The sequence below is a fragment of the Malaya genurostris genome, chromosome 1, assembly GCF_030247185.1.
Source record: "Malaya genurostris strain Urasoe2022 chromosome 1, Malgen_1.1, whole genome shotgun sequence".
NCBI classification, from domain to species: Eukaryota; Metazoa; Arthropoda; class Insecta; order Diptera; family Culicidae; genus Malaya; species Malaya genurostris.
In genome coordinates, this window is record NC_080570.1 from 43,359,288 (window position 1) to 43,377,543 (window position 18,256).

Consider the following 18,256-nt stretch of genomic DNA (forward strand, 5'->3'; position numbering starts at 1 on the left):
CCAGAATCGGATAAAATTCACCAATTTTGTATGGGACCTTAAGTCCTGTAATATTTGTTTTTGAAGTTCGATTTGGTCTTTTTTGAGAAAATGATTGAGCTTTGAGAATCGATTCGATACTGGAACCGGAATTCTAAAATCGGTGTAGCCGAAATCAGTTAAATTCACCTGAGCAGTGTGTAGACATCTTTGAGAAATTGTGGTGCGAATTAAAATTTGGGGGTACATTCCGAATCCAAAAACGAATACCGCTCAAACTGAAATAAATTTATTTGGTAATCGACTATCCAAATCTGCAAACCCGATGAACCTGATTAATTTATGTGAAATGGACATTTTTATACTAATCACCCTGCATTTTCTAAACCAGAAGTCGGATCTGACTAAAAAGTAAGAGGTTTTATAGGATTTTAAGACCTCTCATTTGAATCATAGATGATTCTTAGATTTCATTTGAATCTTAGATCGGTTCAGCCATCTACGAGAAAAATGGACTGCATTTTTTTAATTTCGTTTCACATATCATCCTGTGGTTCCGCAATCAGAAGTCGGATCCAAACGTAATTCAGAACCTTCTTTGGGAGTATACTACTTTTCATATGAATCTGAGTTTGTAGAAAACGGTTTAGCCATTTCCGAGAACATGCAGTGAAATTATTTGTCACACACGCATTTGCTGATCTCGACGAACTGAGTCGTATGGTATATGGAAGTCATGTTCTTCCAGCATTTATTGCTGTAAATAGTTTAAATCAATATAATTATGGAATTACTTCCAACTCGATAATGCTGGTATCATCTGGTTTACATATGCCATATTCGAAAGATTATGTTGCCAAAAATGAACCGTGCTAAAATTGGTCCGAGGCAAATTGTCATAAAAAAGGATGCTGTACACAGTCTTTTTGGTACTTAGAAACAATTATATGTAACAGTATAAAAAATCGTGTTTCATGTTGCTCCCAAGCATTGCTTTTTCATACAGCGCTCAAAATTCCTTCTACTGGAATAACGCTTACACAAAAATATCGATATCTCCGTTAAAAATGGACGGATTTTAACAATCTATGGCTTGTTGAATAGGTTTTACCGAGCGAATCTAAGTCTGGAAACATATTCTGTTTTCAAGGTCAAATGTGACAGATACTGTCAAAAAATTTTGACATAAAACTTCGTATAACTCAAAAAGTAAACATCCGATCTCAAAACCATTCAATAGCGTTCTGGGTGACGGGGAGACCTTTCATTTGCGACTAGTTTGATCAAAATCGGTCCAGCCATCTCTGAGATCTCGACCTCTTAGTTGACAACACACATACAGACACACACACATACACACACAGACATTTGCTCAGTTCGTCGAGCTGAATCGATTGGTATATGACATTCGGCCCTCCGAAAATTTTTCGGAAAATTTTTCGAAAGTTTGAGCGAATTCTATACCTATTTTTTATATATATAAAAAAAGGTAAAAATGTCTATCATCACATGGTAGAGCTCACCATTCACGGTAACATTAGTACGTACGGCCGGATGATACCACCGGTCCATAATCCACACTAAACAGTGACTTTTTTTGGGTTATATTTGTAGCTCTTGCAATGCTTCAGGCTAGTTTTGGTGACGTATCCATTCAACCAAAAATGAGCTTCGTCACTGAACACAATTTTTCGTTGAAAAAGGTGGCTCTTCCTCCAACTTTGGCAACGCCCAATCTTCAAAAGTTCTAAGTCGATTCATGATTAAATTATAGACTAAACTAAACAAAATTCACGCGTGATTTGCAAAAAAGATACCAGCAAAAAAATCACCCTCTATTTTTGACATCGTTTTCAAAAAGCTTGAGCTCATTTGAAATCTACCATTGAGTCATTGATAAACTTCGAAAATCAAACAGCTGTCACTTTCGGTTCCGAATCTATAATGCTATATGTAATCTTGGATACAGTAAAGCTTATTTGAAAGTTACTGTGATCGAGTTTGAAAGGGTTACGGTGAATCTTTACGGTTCAGGAGGTGTAATCTAGTAAATGACCTAACCCTAAAACCGCAGCTTTCTTCAAAACGGAAAAAATTACTCGGAAATGCTTGAATTTGTAGCTCATGTTAGTTAATGGCCATACAGGATCCCGGTTCCGGAGGTACTCGCAATAGTTGAGCTCACTTCGTTTTATCAGAGATGGCTTATAATTGATCAGAAACTACTTCATTTCATAGGTTATGTAGATTCATGAAAACTAAAGACTGTCCCAGAAAGTATGAACCCAACCAAAAACCGCTGCCATTTCGCAATGGTTCAGAATCTGTCAATTTTTATGGCTGCGTCCTCTAACCACTTGTGCAGTTATTTATTCGTTTTCTTTAGTTTGTTTCGAAATACGTGGACTTTCGGCAGAACAACGTCGAAAAATTGTGTACAAATGGTGCACCGATCGCGGATTGTCACTGAGAAAGATAGCAAAAATGGAAAGAATAGGTGAAAAAGCCGTGCGAAATGCAATCAGGAAGTTCGGTGAAGATAACACCTTTGAGGATAAACCGAAAACGTGTCAAAAAAAGGTCCTGCTAACCCTGCTGCTAAGTTGGATAAACGTATACTGGAGGCGTTCGAGCAAAAGAAGGAGGTTTCAGTTCGGGATGTGGCCAAAAAAGTGGGCACTTCGAAGTCAAATGTTCTTCGTGCTAAAGATCGTTTGAATCTTCGAACCTATAAGAAGCAGAAACAACCAAAACGTAGTCCGAAACAAGAAGCATCGGTCAGGCCGAGGGTTCGAAAGCTGTACAATACGATTCTTGATGGAAATTTGAGCTGCATAATCATGGACGACAAAACCTATGCGAAATTCGATTACAAATCCTTGCCTGGACCACAATATTATACGGTGCGAGAAGGGCAAGTGTTAAACCAGTCCGAGGCATCGATTGAAGTCGATAAATTTGGTAAGAAAGCTATGGTATGGCAAGCAATTTGTAGCTGCAGTAAGATTTCCAAACCCTTCATCACCACCGCTTCAATGAACAGCGAAATATACATCAAGGAATGTTTACAAATACGACTTCTATCCATGATTCGAAGCCACAAGGATCCTGTTGTTTTCTGGCCAGATATCGCTTATTGCCACTACTCGAAATCAACGGTAGAATGATATACTACCAAAAATCGGTAGTAACATGTGATTAGGGCATATCGCACGATAGGCCCTTGCGAATGTTACAAAATATAATGCTCATTGCTTGGCTCTACAACCACCATTTACACAATAATCGATATAATCTCGTAGATAGAAGCCCAATCTACAAAATTGTGCGCAATATGCTCTAATTTCATGTTTTAAACTTGAGTAATGAGCATTATTTTTCGTAACTTTCAAAAGGGCATATCGCACGATATGCCCTAATCACATGTTAGTACCCATCCACCAAATTGCCCACAACTTCGACCAATTGAGGAATTTTGGGCATTAACGAAGGCACATCTTAGGAAACATGTCTTGGCAGCCGAAACCATTTAACAGTTCGGAAAAACTTGGAAAAAAGTGTCAAAACTTGTCGCCAAGAAGTCTGTACGGAATTTAATGAGGAGCGTTCGCAAGAAGGTGCGCCAGCTAGTCTACAATGGCTATGTAGCAAATGTTGAGAATAATATTCTGAATTCTGAATTCGAATATCTAACACTTGTGAATAATTTACAGCGAAATCAAAGTGCTTCCATACATTCTGGGACAGTCTTTACTAATGCAGTACTAACTCAATCGATGCAGTAGAAATTAGTGGCAAATGCAATTAGTGCGAAATTATTTGCTTTTAGTGTCGCTTGGCAAAAACTTTGTGGCACAGTCACATCGGAATGAAAAATAGCGAATCTAGAATTTGAATTAAACGATCCAATTATCACCATATACTTCGAACTATCCCATACACAAATAGCTTTAAAATAAATAGCTGAACATTTTTAATTGATGGGATGAATTGATGAACTGAGATGAAAGGTTACTCTACATTTTCCATATTCATGTACGATAGTGAAATGTAACAAATTGGGTGTTTTCAGGCGAATCAACAAATTGATTAAAGCGGTTTGGTGTTTGCGAAATAAAAATCGAAATTGGTTGAAAAGTATTAACATTATTCACCAACGAAAAAAAAACACCCTTCCTCCACCCAGAACAAATCGGCAGCTGTTACCGAAAGGGGCACAATTTTCCATATGATTATTTTTTTCCCCAGCTGGAACCCGGGTTCGATCAAACATCGTTACCGTCATTTATCAATTATTCAGCAGGCTGCAACATGATGAACCAGTATCAATCAAACCGTTCTGGGCCACAATAGACGCGTCGGTGCACACCGGTTCCAGCAGACGTTGTGCTAAATTGAATTCGCAACAAACTTTTGCTGCGATTTTTCGGTTATTTTGTTTTCCAAATAACTTTCTCGGAAAGTTTCCCTCAACGTGATTACAGCTCCGGACACCCACGTCAAATTGAGTTTGGAGGGAATCTGCTTTTGTTTTCTTTTTTTCGTTGAAACGACAGGTAGTATTGCTACAGTCCATCGGAAATCTTCGTAAGGCGCATTGCATCATAAGGAAAACAGAGAAATTCCGGAAAGAGTCTCAGGGCGTCCTGATATGCAAAATATTCACTGATGGCAACCCACGTCAATGCTAGTTGTCTGTAATGTGGGATGATGTTTTTTTTCGCATTTTTACTCAGCAATCCGTATCGATGATGGTGAAATGATTGATGTTCAATTTACTTCCAGTTTGTGATTCCAACGAATTGTTTTGCAGAGGACTTCGATGAATTTGGTAATGGATTGTGGAGCTACTCTTTGGACTATCGACAAAACATATATTTGCTGAATAGCTTAACATACAAAGCTGTATTCGACCAACGTTGCACGATTCGAAAGATGTTTCTTCAGAGCAGTACATAAGGTGAGATCTAAGAAACCTATCTAGAATCTAGTATCCAGTTATAGAATACCAAAGGTATATGAAACTAAAAAATCTCTAAAATATCCAACCGTTTTATGTTACGTATTAATCAAAAATAGAACATTATAATAATAGTAAATTGCTCGATTCAGACAAAAGCTACACGCTAGCTTGGACTCGTTACTTTGTACACAGAAAGCGTAAAAAAGGCATATATTAACTGAAATAGCAGCGCAAATCCTTGCTTAATCCCATTGGTCCGGTGTTCGAAATGCGATTTACAGTAGCGAATGCACGGATATGAACGGTCTTAATGAACACCATTGAAATCGATGTTTCGACATTTTAAAAAGCATCCGATATAAAAAGCAACTCACATTTATCATAACACGGAGCTTTGCATGAGCACAACTCGCAGCTATTTGTTGTTGTCGCCCCTTCCAAGCACGAATGAAAGATTTTTTTTCGAACAGATCCTCTTAGATCGTTTCACTACTGAAAAATAATATAATTTTCAAAGAACAAAAGCAAAAATTTAAATGACAATTACTCCCAATTGAATTGGATGTTTACCCCAGAGCGCAGCATGAGCTTGCACGGTATTGGTTGCATTTGATCTTCTGAAATGAAAAAAGATAAACTAAGGGCAATAAAAATAATTGAATTGATCCCACAATAGTTCCTTTTCTCATCCCCGTTGGGTGAGCTAAGCATGTCTCAAATATATACATCACTCGATTTCCAATGAAACCTAAATCGATTTGCTTTTGTATTATACGTTCAGCATCGAAACAGCTCAGTATTCAAGTTGCTTGACGACTGGAGATCCTGCGTCGGCACTTCACGGTTGACCCATATTGAATTGTAATCAAGGATGGTTTTTATCGTAACAAAAAGAACGGTCTCTAGCAACTCTTCACACGATTCAATCAGTGCCATCAAAGAGAGACGGCATCGTTCATTTAACATACAATGGATACCAGTGTGAGAGCGAATTTCTCTCGATGACTCGTCTGAGCATCACGGGCTAGCACGCTGCTGTGGGGATTCGCTCTGAAGCAACAAAAGGTCGCTCATTCTCTATTCATTCGCTATGAAAATATCTGTGAATGTTCCATACAATGGTTTTAAAATATTGTAACCTAGTATAAGATAGATCAAGTCGAATCATCGATTCGATTTTCTGCGATAATTGTCTACTTTCGATTCTCTCTTGGTAGACTGCACACTGCACCGATCATTGCAAAACTGTATCTTTTTTGTCAAGGGTCGTGAAATACTCAAAGTATGAGGTGGAGCGAAGAAATGTAGAAAAAATCACTTCCCGGTTCATGCATTGAGAGGCAGAAAGTTTTTGTAGCACCATCTAAACCACGGTAAACTGGATGCACCTAGAAATAAATAGTGTAACGGGTCCCTATTTCATCTGAGCTCCTATTTCCATCTCATCCCACAATCTCATTACTTTGATCATGAATAACATCTTACAACGTACCTGAACCAAACTGTAGAATGTTTTAAAATGATTCTGGTTTTAAATTCTTCGGTGATCGTTTTTTGTTTTCATTTAGAACAAACTCACTTTTCAATTTAGGACTCATTTTCATCTCAAGATTTGCAGTTCGTCATGTTTCTGAATATCTACTAATCGATTCGTATCAAAACATGATCACTATTTCACACAATTACACTACTATTGATTGCTGGATGACCTCATAATTAGAAATGTTCACTTGCCACTTGTTTATTTAACGATTAAAAACTTCCAAAATTACCCGACAAGCAATAAAAGTCTTCAAGAATATGAGATGAAAGTTTTTCACTTAGTTCACTTGGTTATGCTTTGTTTTCATCTCATTTGGTTTCGCAAAGTTGCCAAGTTTTCTCATAATCATAATGTGTGCTTCATCGACTGTGCACAGAGATGCCAGATGTATTTGCTCTATCTGTTTTCAATCATAAAATGAATCAGTTCAAATTGGTTTAAAATATTAATATACATTTATCAGTGTTCATCATCAATTATTTGCACAAAAGATTTCCATTTTAACATGTGATTTGTCTGTTGAATCATAAACTGCCCAATACTGTCCTTTTCCACGAATTGTACATTATTCTTTGACAACCACTGTAGAACGGAGTTGGCGTAGTGGGTTGAAGCCAAATCCGACCAGAAGAGAGGAAGAGCCTTATGCTTTCTGTACAGTGGCAGCATTCTCTTCTTCAAACATTCTTCCTCGTACACCTTGACGTTAATTGTGCCCTTTGTAAAGAAAATAGACGACCGCAAACCACAGGAACAAATTGCTTGCCAGACTAAAACCTTCTGCCCAAACTTTTCCATCGCCACCGTGGTGTCAGCGTCGTCCAGGTCCTGGTATACCGATTTCGTATAATATTGCGGTCCGGGCAGCGCTCGAGAGTCTTCCTTGGCGTAGGTTTCGACGTCGATCAGGATGCATCCGTCTTTATTCTGTAGAATCCAGTTATACAGTTTTCGCGCTCTTGTCTTGGCCTGAACTTGCTGTACCAGGGACTTTTTCAGCACCTTCTGGTTCTTGCACGTTTTCAGGGAGTTCCGAACTTTGATCCGTTGAATCATCCCGATGCTGGTGTTGAACTGCTTGGCCAAATCCCGCGTCGACGCCGATGGGTTTTTCCTTTTGTATTCAACCACTTTTAAGTCCCGGCCGGGCTGGCTGGGACCCGTTTTCCTACCGGATCGGGGCAAATCCTTCAAGGAAAGGGTCTTACCGAACTTCTCGATATTATTTTTGACACTGGTGTGGTGCACACCCGTTTTGCAATTTCGTTGTACGTGACACTACTTTCTGAGCACCAAGTGTGCAGAATTTTCTTTCGCGTTTCCGGATCAATTCGACTCATCATTAAAACAATAAACCGTACCGAAACCAATCGATTGCGCAGCTGTTATTGACATGTAAACAAACATGTCACCGCAAAACACGCTGCAAAAAATTAAGCCATTTCAAAGTGATAACTGTTTGAATGTTGCTAACTACTTATCGATACACTCCTTATGAACGATATTTCGGTATATGAGTTTTATTTTACAATAATTATGCATCCGGACGAACAGTTTTACGTAAATTTCTATTACAGAACTTTGTAAATAGATATACAATTCATACGGTAAATCTGAATAGTCGCCGAGTACGGTAAAAAACCATACTGTTCGTATGGTAACATTATCTTCCGATAACCGAATTTCTGTGAAAACTGATTGTCGTGAAACTAACTGTCAAACAGTTATTAAAATTTTCGGTAAGTGTCTTTTTATCAACCAAACGAAAAAAAATCATGAATGGATTGAGTTTCAGGTGCTAAAGTTTTTAAAATATTAGAACCACTAAAAGTTTTTTGTTTACTTATAGGCAGAAAATAATTTTGAATCACGTGTTCACTTGCGTTCGAGGGTAATTTCTGGTGAACTCGACGGATTGTGCAGTGTTTTTGAAGGCGCTCATAATGCTGGTCAGTCGGAACATTTGACCCTTTTTTTCGTGGAATAGAACCATAGCCGTAACAGGTTAGAATTTTCTTCATTCGTTTTTGTGAATTTGTGTTGTTTTTTTATAATCCGAAAATCCAAAAAACCAAAGGACAACAATCAAACAAAAAATTACCGAACAATCCGTTAGATCCATTTGATTTACAGTTTACGGTTGTTGTTTGACAGTTCAGCAATTACCGAATGATTGGTAATCAATCCAATTACCGAACTGATTATCGAACGTTCAGCTGTTGAAAATTCGGTAAAAAATTACCGAATTCCGGGAAAGTTCCTAAGTGTGTTTAAATGGCATCTCTGATACTGCATTTTGTTTTAAGAAGGGCTAATGCCTAAATAGTAACAATTCTTTATTTTTGTTTTTTTTCAGTTCTCAAAATTAACTGCACAGTAAAATTTTAAATTTAAAACGAAAGGTAACGAAAACGATCCAACAAATTTTAAACGTCGAAATGATTCCAAACTGTTTCTAAATATATCGTGTGTTGTCTCATAGTTGGCATTAGGCCCTTTTGAACAAAAATTCTGACATTTTGAACCTGAGAGTGTAATAGTGCAATATTTTGGTTTTGATTGCTGTCGCCATTGCTAATTTATCGGATGAATAAAGGACCAACGATAGGATGAATGGAAATCCTTTGAGATGAAATTAGGAACGGAGTAGTGAACATATCAGAAGTGTTTATAGCTTATTTTTTTAATATTATTTTAATTTCCAAGGAATGTGATTCGATTCCCAATGTGGAGCAAAGCGAATTAAGCAGAAAAAATGAGATACTATTGAGAGCCCTTACCCAACTAATGTGGTACTGCGAAAGTGAGTACAAAAATAATCGTCAATTTGATTATATTTACTGGAAAATACGAGCAACTCACCATCTTGTTAATTTTATTCACCCATAAATGGATAAAAAGTATGTTAATAATATACCTGGATTCTGAGTTTGTGCACTTATATTTTATCTTGGGTGCATTCAACTAAGAATCCAACAAAAGTGCACAAACTCAGAGTTCAGATATATTATTGAGATACTTTTGAACCAGATATGGGTAAATGGGATTAGCAAGAAAGTTATTTAGTGATATTTTTCTGTAAACTGCCCCAAATTCTAGATAATTTTGCTACTAACTTTCTGAGTACTACAGAAGTATTTATTTCTAGGTGCATCTAGATTACCGAGTAGAGAAATATCGAGCCACTCTCAGTCGAATTATCGACGATCACCAACACTGATAGTAATTATCAATAATAAGATTTATCAATTATCAAACATACTTCGCTGCCTCGAAAATTATAATTATTTGGGACAGCTCTTTCTGTAAAATTCTTTAAGAATGAAACTTTCAAAAAAATCAGCACTGCTTTCGAAAATCGTGAATACGATATTACTGCAACACATAAAACTGGTTGTAATTGTAATGATACAATATGTCTCTTGAAATGTCGATATAGAAGAAAAGCAGATAAAGAAGATATTCTGTGCATCAGATATCAATTGCAACAACATTTTTTATCCTCCCAATGCTACATTTTGTTTTAATAATCATTATAAATTTTCAAAACATATATGGGGCATAATGTCCACAGAGTGATTCATATATCAAAGAAATGGTTTTGTTTCTCTGGATTTTTATACTGTAAATAGAGACGTTAGAACGACTAAAAGTTAATTACTAAGTAGCAACCGACTATTAGGCGATTTACGCGGTTAAAATGCTTGTTTAGTCGAAGCAAAACCTTATATCGCAAAGCAGCCTAATGATATTTTCTGTTTTTTCATATTTTCCAGCAAACGACAACTGCCAAACTTGCATAGCATGAAGATCTTACTTAAAAATAGTGTTAGTGGTAAAACTTTTGTTTAGAAAAGTTTAGACAGAAAAGGAAGGGCAGCGTTTTGTCCAGCTTTATAACACTTTCCTCTAATGATTTGACATGGGCAGCTTACGAAGTTCAGACACATCATTTTAAGGGGCCCGTTTTTAAGTAATTACCATCACCACTAGAAAATTCACTCGAAAGGAAATGTTCGAATTTCTAAACAGTTTTTGTCACAATTTTCACCTTTACTTTTTGGTCAGTGGGAAAGTCCACGCAGAATTATTCTGATTTTTTTTTTATTAATTTAAGAATGGATTTATCAGATACTGCGACACATTTTGTAGCATGGGCTTCCTAATTCGATTTCCCTGATAAAATGAGAAGCTTCTACTACGAAGAATTTGGCAACCAAATAGTTACATAATAGTGACAGCTCAACGATTCTACTAGCACTTGGATGCAATCTTTTACAGTATGCAACAAATTTCTCTAATGTGCCCGAATCAGATAAAAACATTTTCGTCTATAATTATTTTTGCTGAGATGGTTTCTGAAACATATCTTCCGGTACCTCAGGTGACTAGTTATAATCGGTTTTATTAGAGATACGGGAGTAAATCTCGCACTTTGAAACGTTCCTGTTTCATCGGCCAGCACCAACAAAACACATCAGCCATCACTAGTTTGGAAAGCGTGAAACCAGCGTGGTTTATCCTCCCCATTTGCTAGTTTTCCATTATGGTATCAAAAATAAGCTCGGCAAAAACCTACAGATTCACTTCGCCAAGGTCCAATTATCTTGTATCAAGTCTCGGGTCCACTTGCAATAACCATCCTTCCACCACAAAAAAAAACTAGAGCAAAATGCAAGAGAACTTCACTTACAAGCTACACACGGACTAAACTCTGCTCGTGTAAACGTTACAGCTGCTGCGGATCAGTGGCAGTCATCAGACCACAAAAACATTCTCGGAACGTACCGCGTGAAAGCTCGGAACCTCGGAACCCTGGCGTTTTTTTTTCGTTGTTTTCAAACTGTCACCACGATAATACCGCGTCCCACCGGCACTGCTCTTAAACTGATTGCATACGACTCCGCTCGGCGAACTTTCCTTCCTGTCTAGGCTGCGGTCGGTCGGTTCACTCCCGACGTAATACTGTCCGGTTCAACAAATGGATTCGAGCACATATGAAGCCATCGGCGGCACCGCAAAATGATCGATGTTCAACCGCGATTTGTTGTGTTGGAGATTTCGATCGTACTGCTGCGGACGTGTTTTGTTTTATTATTGTTTTTAGAAGATCGCTGGTCCGCCCGCTTCTGATTGGTCCGATTCACCCGAAACGGCTTCAGCACAACACGAAATCCACCGAAATGTGAGCCACGCGCACGCCCGAGACGCTTTGCTGCATGTTGCAGCGGCGCTGATGGGGTTCGGTTCAGGCAGCGCGTTGTCGTTCGTCGTGGTTAGCGAAAAAAACGGTACCCCACTTCGCGCTCGTTTAGATATTTCCGAGACGGTAATCGCACGCGTGGCTCCCTCGCATGTCGGTTGTAGGCTGAGCGAATTTGCGTTGAGTGAAGTCAAACACGTATGATTTTATAAAAACCGTTTTTTTCCGTAATGCGATTTTGAGTTTTAAGTTTTTTTTAGTAACGAATTGTTCTGATAGGTTGGAAAAATTTTTATTGTTTCAGATGGTTCAGACATTTTTCCCAACCTAACTGTGTTTCGCCGGTGTATCTTCATTTTTTGTTCACAGTTGTTATTTGTTATCATATGTCTGTATTCGTGCAGGCGCCGTCCGAATGCACAGAGCGCCAAAGAGCTCCAAACCTTAGAGTAGTAGCTCCATTTTTCGCCTCCATCTTTGCTCCACTGCGAAATAAGCGAACATTTTATTTACGTTCAAGTTTTATTACCTTGTGCATCTGACAGGAGTATATTAATCATATCCCAATCTTCATCTATCATCTGTTATTCTTCCATCAAAACCGATCCAGGCAACAACCTCGAATCAGCTGAGCGCGTACCGGAACGAAAGAAAATAAATCAAGAGTAGCAACAATCGACGAGTAATGAAAGTAAACCAGTGCCTCTCGTGCTTCTGCATAAATTTTCTTTACCCAGTTCGGTTGTTTTTATTTTCAATTCCGCGAACCAGACCCGTGCACATGCCATACATCTGGGCAATTCCATCACCGAAACTACGTCAATCGGTAGTGGTCACGCATGCCACTGCTCACCGGGAAACGTGACATGTCACGCAATGCAGAATGACAGAACCGGTCAGCGATGCTTTCTGATCTATCGCAAGAAATGAATCAATGCTTAATGAGAGTAATCGTGAGTAATCGAACTTTCTATAAATATGCAAAGCAATCCGAATAGTTTGGTCGAAATCGTGATCTTATAACAACAACAACAACTCAGCTTATATTAACATTTGCTATGGTTAGGAACTTATTAAACATATTATCAAAGTTTGCACTGAATTCGGCATCAATAATTAATTTCGGAAGTAGATAATCGATCAATTTCTCTCTTCTGATGAAAGTAAGTTGTTTGCTAGTTTTCTGTATCAAGCTTCACATAATTGAACCACATAAGTTGTGTACAATATCAACGAAATGATATACGATAAAGTGATTAATTATTCCAAGCTGTAACAGAGCAGGTGCTGCGGCAGTTTTGGAAAATTTAGGTTCTATTGAGTAGTGGACGAGAAGAGATTATACGGAACTGCATAACTGCCTAATTTTGAGAATTTCGGGGTTACGTTCAATAACCTAACTGTAGGTAAAGTGGTTTTAAGTAGACCTGTGCGCCGATCAAAATTGTCAACATCGGCGGCTAAAGCGTCTTTTTGACCAGCGGCGGCGGCTAATCGGTGTGACGCCATTTCCTGAAAATATCGGCGACGGAGGCGGCGCGATCCGGCGTAATCAATTATAAACATATTATTAATTTTAATGTTGATTCACACAGGACACCCAACCATACCCAATTTTACACATTTCTGAAGATTTTCCACGTTTAATCGTAGTTACACAAAAAAAAGTAGTAGTCATCACTTTGAAATCGATTTTCTTCTACTCCGAGTTTACTTTTATTGCTGATACCTATTTGTATTATTGAATAAACGAAATATTGTTGCAAATCACTACTGCCGATACGAAAATTTTCGGAAGATTTTTTCTTGGTTTCATTTTTCATTTACAGGTGTCGCTAATTCAGTTTTGCGATAATATACCAACAGCTCAAAACCTTTTAAATAAAGACAAAAAAGAGACTTTGACGTCGGTAGTACTGATTTTGAGTATAAATCATCGTTTTTGCGATTTTTTCTCCAGAATTATAAAATTATATGTTTGCATGATAAAAAGCATCATTCGAACAACATTTTGTAATTTTTTCGTGGGAAAGTATTGAGAAATAAGTCGGTGAAGAGGTATTTTCGTGAACGCTTCTTAAAAATCATCATTTGCGGTGTCCACTGTATCTCAGCGTAGACTAATCAGAAGTGAACAAATTAATGCTGCATAGTTAGAGAAGAATTTTTTCTAGTCCCCAACGTTTCTGTTTGAATTTTTTTCAATTTTTTAAATTTTTGGTGGTTGTTCAAAGTGAAAACTACGATTTTCACGAAAAAATCCGCCATTTTGTAGCTGTTAAACCTCCCCAAAATAACAAACAACGAAAAGGAAAACGTTGGGGTCTGGATTTTTATATGTAAAAAGTGTGTGCAAAATTTGAAAAAAAAATTGGTGCAGTAGTTTTTGAATGGCGATGGACACGGACTTTCAAAACCTGCTTTCGAGGAAAACGCGTTTAAAGTTTTTTGTCTATAAAATTAATGGTAACAATTAATTACTCCAGGGAGCCCGTAGGGTCTAACATTTGCAAAAAATCATTTTTGTCGTGAATACGACTTACTGTACTATGGGGCGCCTTTTCAAAATTTACCCTCTGAGAGAGTGATAAGTTTTTGATCGTGAATATCTCCTGTTATATCTAACGAATCAACATAATTCTTGCTACATGCCATCGGAAATATGATCACAATTTTATGATAAAACTTTCAGTTGTGTGACATATTCTTAAATAGTTCACAATTAAACTTTTCTGAAATGTTTGGTATAAACGAGTATCAAAGAAGATAATTCATAAGGCGCGTTTGCCTTTCTCGTATTTTGAAAGCTCATAGCTCAGTGATCTGTAGAAGGATTTATATAATCTAACTACCAATAGAATCGAAAATCTTCAACTTGAACGTGTATTACAACAATATTGAAGTTTTTCAATAGTACACTATTGAAAAACCTGTTTGATTTAACCCATGACAGCACCAGCCAATCAGAACGCGAGATGTCTGTATCTATACAAGAGCACCCATATAAAAGTTGAATGGTTCATTTTTCCTACCATTTGCTGAGCAACTCTTCCCGAAACAAGACACACGACAGCAACATCGAGGACCTGTCGTCTCATTGTTTCCCGATATGAATGCACGAGACACCGTCAGCACGATGACACCGAAAAAGGCAGCCAAAAAGTCCAGCAAGGCCCATTGCCGAAACAAGACACACACGAGAACCATCTCAGATCTCAATATTTCCTACCAAAAGATTCATCAAGATGGGAGTTAAAATAATTTGCACCGTCACTAACACATTCAATTACGAACGGCAATGCGAAAGCGAAAGTGATGATTTTGAACACATCTTTATACTAGTATACAAATATGCCGTGCGAAACAGAGTTGCCACAGATCAATATGTATTTTTGTCGCGATTACTTTAGTATGCGGCCGAAAACAAAAATTGTTAGAACAAATGTTTCCACTTGATTTGCGCATTCTACTTTCCAGGCGTATCAGAACTGGCTAAACTTAAAGCAATTCTAAATATTTCTTTATCACAGTGATGTGGTCATCCTGAAAAGGACGGGGTTTTCAACGGATGGCCAGCTGCAGATGGCGAGGGATGATTTTCGTTTTCGTTGTCATGGGCAGCGTTACCGGCCAATTCCAACACTTCGGCAACCAAGTACTCCATCACTGCCGCCAGATAGACCGATGCACTAGAGGCGTGCAAAACAGCTCATTTTGGTGAACAGCTCCGAACCGATCAGCTCACCAAAGTGAATCGATTCGATGTATCAGCTCATCAGCTCTTTTAGTTTGAACTTAAGGTTCATTTTGTGCGCCGCTTTTCTTATGCACCGGTTTTCTTTCATATGCACGATCGAAATTGAATCATTGATTTGCAATGATTGCAATGCGAATTAATTTATCTTTAATTGATGTCGACTAAATTGAATCTCTTAAAGAGCCGAAGATCCGATCAGCTCGTAGCGTGTTTCTTTCGTCATAATGCAGTGAACTGGGTAGCAAATGAGTGAGCTGGTGAGCTGCGGTTCTTTTGAAAAGAGCTGTGAGCTGTCAGCTCACTTCAATGATTCGATTCACTGGAACAGCTCAGGAGCGAATTGCCCATCTCTACGATGCACCAGCACTGACACGCTCGGCGTAGTTCCCCTTCCGAGGCAAACGATGGATTCTGCCGCCAACTGGGCACTTCAGACCAGCACGGTTTAAGCGGGACTTTGCCTTGCCTTAACTGTTCCTCCTGTGTGCGTGTTTCTGCGTAAAAAATCCACAGTACGCAGTTAACAGCTCGCCGACCAATTCAGTATTGGCTGCCGCTCTGCTAACTCTCTCTTTTATATCGTTTCACTGTTTCCCGTTCTGCGTATAGGAAAGGAATTCCAACAAAGGGGAAGTCCTACCGTGCTACCACTAGCACGTATAAAAGGAAATGTGATGTGAGAAATAGCGTCATTTAAGTTAAAGCAGCTACTCTGTACGTACGAGACACCGTCAGAACGATGGCTCCGAAAACAGGTAGAAAAACAGATTTGTACCATTCCTAACACATTCAATTACGAACGGCAATGCGAAAGCGAATGTTGAACACATCTTTATACTAGTATGGGGTCGTGTGAAAATATGCCTTGCGAAACAGGGTTGCCATATATGCAGATTAATCTGTATCATCATTGTTATTATCATTATTATTATTATTATTAGAATCACTCTTGCATACCGAAGATCGTAGATTCATTTCAGACCAGGCCATTGCAATTGTCACGTACTGGAATTTCGAGAAGAATCAGATATCTTCGAACTTCATAGCTTCAATAAAAATAAACTACAAATTTGTTGTACCTAGCTTCCTATATTAGCAAATTAAAAAGGATCTGTTTCAAGTTTGGAATATATAGTTGTAGAATAGTAGCTGTTTAATGTAACTAATCTGTACTTTAATGTAGGTGTATCGCTTCAAATTCTATTAGTGAAAAAGAGGAAAGCTTGCACAATTCATACAATCAATCAACTAACTGATATTCGGAAAAGTGATGGGAGCGTGTCAGTTTTTTCGTATTCACGACATCCAGTTATGTCTCTGACATTACTCACCCGCCTTTTTTCTGTTATAATTTATTGTAATGAAACATTTCAAGAATGTTTTATCAAGCTTTGAAGTCAATCGAAGTAGAAATCTTGGGCCTGTGCGCCGAGCTCTTGCTTCTTCGCTGAATGAGATAGCCATAGATAAAGGTCCCTAACATCCAGAGTTTCGTTCCAATAGGCTTAAAAATTTTACAGAATCTTTTTGAAATGTTTTACTATACGAAAATATAAAGAAAATAATAAATGATTTTTCAAAAGTGTTAGACCCTACCCGCCCCTTAAAGGACCGATTTTCACAAACTTTCATGGAAATGGAAACTATTTTAGCTCTGTACAAGTTTCCTGAATTTCATCCGGATCCGGTATCCAGTTCAAGAATTGCAGGATGATGTGAGTTCAAAAGTGAAAATAATATCACTCACTTTTCTCGGGGATTACATAACCGATTTACACACTATCTTCAGATCCAACATCCGGTTCCGGAGCTAAAGTATTTTAACCATGTGATGAGTAGCGAATTTGTATGTGGCTTAAAAGTTTCTCTTGTTTTCTGATCATGGAAATCTATGCTCCAATAAACCTATGTTAGATTTTTATAAAATCAGATTCAAATAAAAAGACAGATAGGAATTTTGAGAAATTTGATTCGAATTGAGCCCATAAATCGGTTTCAGTTTGCAGTTTACCTGATGGTTTAATGATCCGAATTGAATTATACACTGGAGGTTTTTTTACGCGAGGGATACGTTCCGCGTAGAGCCGGGCTGAAAAATCTGCGCAACTTCGGAAATTTGCGTAACTTCGGAAATCCGCATAAAAAACCTCGTAACTTTGGAAATCCGCGTAGAAAAAAAAACCACAAAACTTGAAAAGCTTTGTTGATGCCAAATATCTTAGAAATGCATGAAACGTTCAGATCTGGTACAATTTAAAAATAACTAAATTTTTGAACAAAATTTAGAGTTGTCTTAAAAAATTTAGGAACAAAACCAGATATCTACGTTTCACGGATTTCTTAGACAAAACAAGAAAACCGTATAACGAGAAGACACCGAAAAAAAACCCGTGTAACTTCGGAAATCCACGTAAAAAACCGCAAAACTAAAGTTTTAATTTCTGTAAAATGTCTTAGAAATGCATAAAACATCAAAATGTTGTGTAATCTAAAAAAATTGTTGAAAACTAAATCGACTTTGGGACTTAAGGAATTTAAGACCGCGTAACTTAAGAAATCCACGTTGAAAAAGAACACAAAACCAAAGAAATTTTTTTGATGATCAAAAGGCATGGAAACGAATGAAACGTCCAGATTTGGTGTGAACTAAAAAAAAATTTATGGAAAAAATATCGAAATTTTTTTGGATGTCACAGAGTTTGTTTATAATAATTAAGGACAACACAAGGTCTTAACATTTCATGCATTCCTAAGATAAAACAAGAAAACTGAATAAACTTTGAAAATTCGCGTAAAGAAAACCGCGCAGCG

General features: G+C 37.7%; 1 protein-coding gene across 2 annotated transcripts in view; it reads right to left on the reverse strand.

Annotated features, from left to right (window-relative positions):
- LOC131438197 (uncharacterized) overlaps window positions 1–18,256 on the reverse strand; it is a 48,296-nt gene that overhangs the window by 16,447 nt on the left and 13,593 nt on the right. Inside the window, exon 1 of one of the 2 annotated variants that reach the window (XM_058608062.1) lies at window positions 11,179–11,538. The exons of the other annotated variant lie outside the window; for it this stretch is intronic. The gene's annotated coding sequence lies outside the window, so the exon portion shown is untranslated. Of the gene's footprint in view, window positions 1–11,178; window positions 11,539–18,256 lie in introns of those variants that run through there. 2 annotated transcript variants of the gene reach the window in all.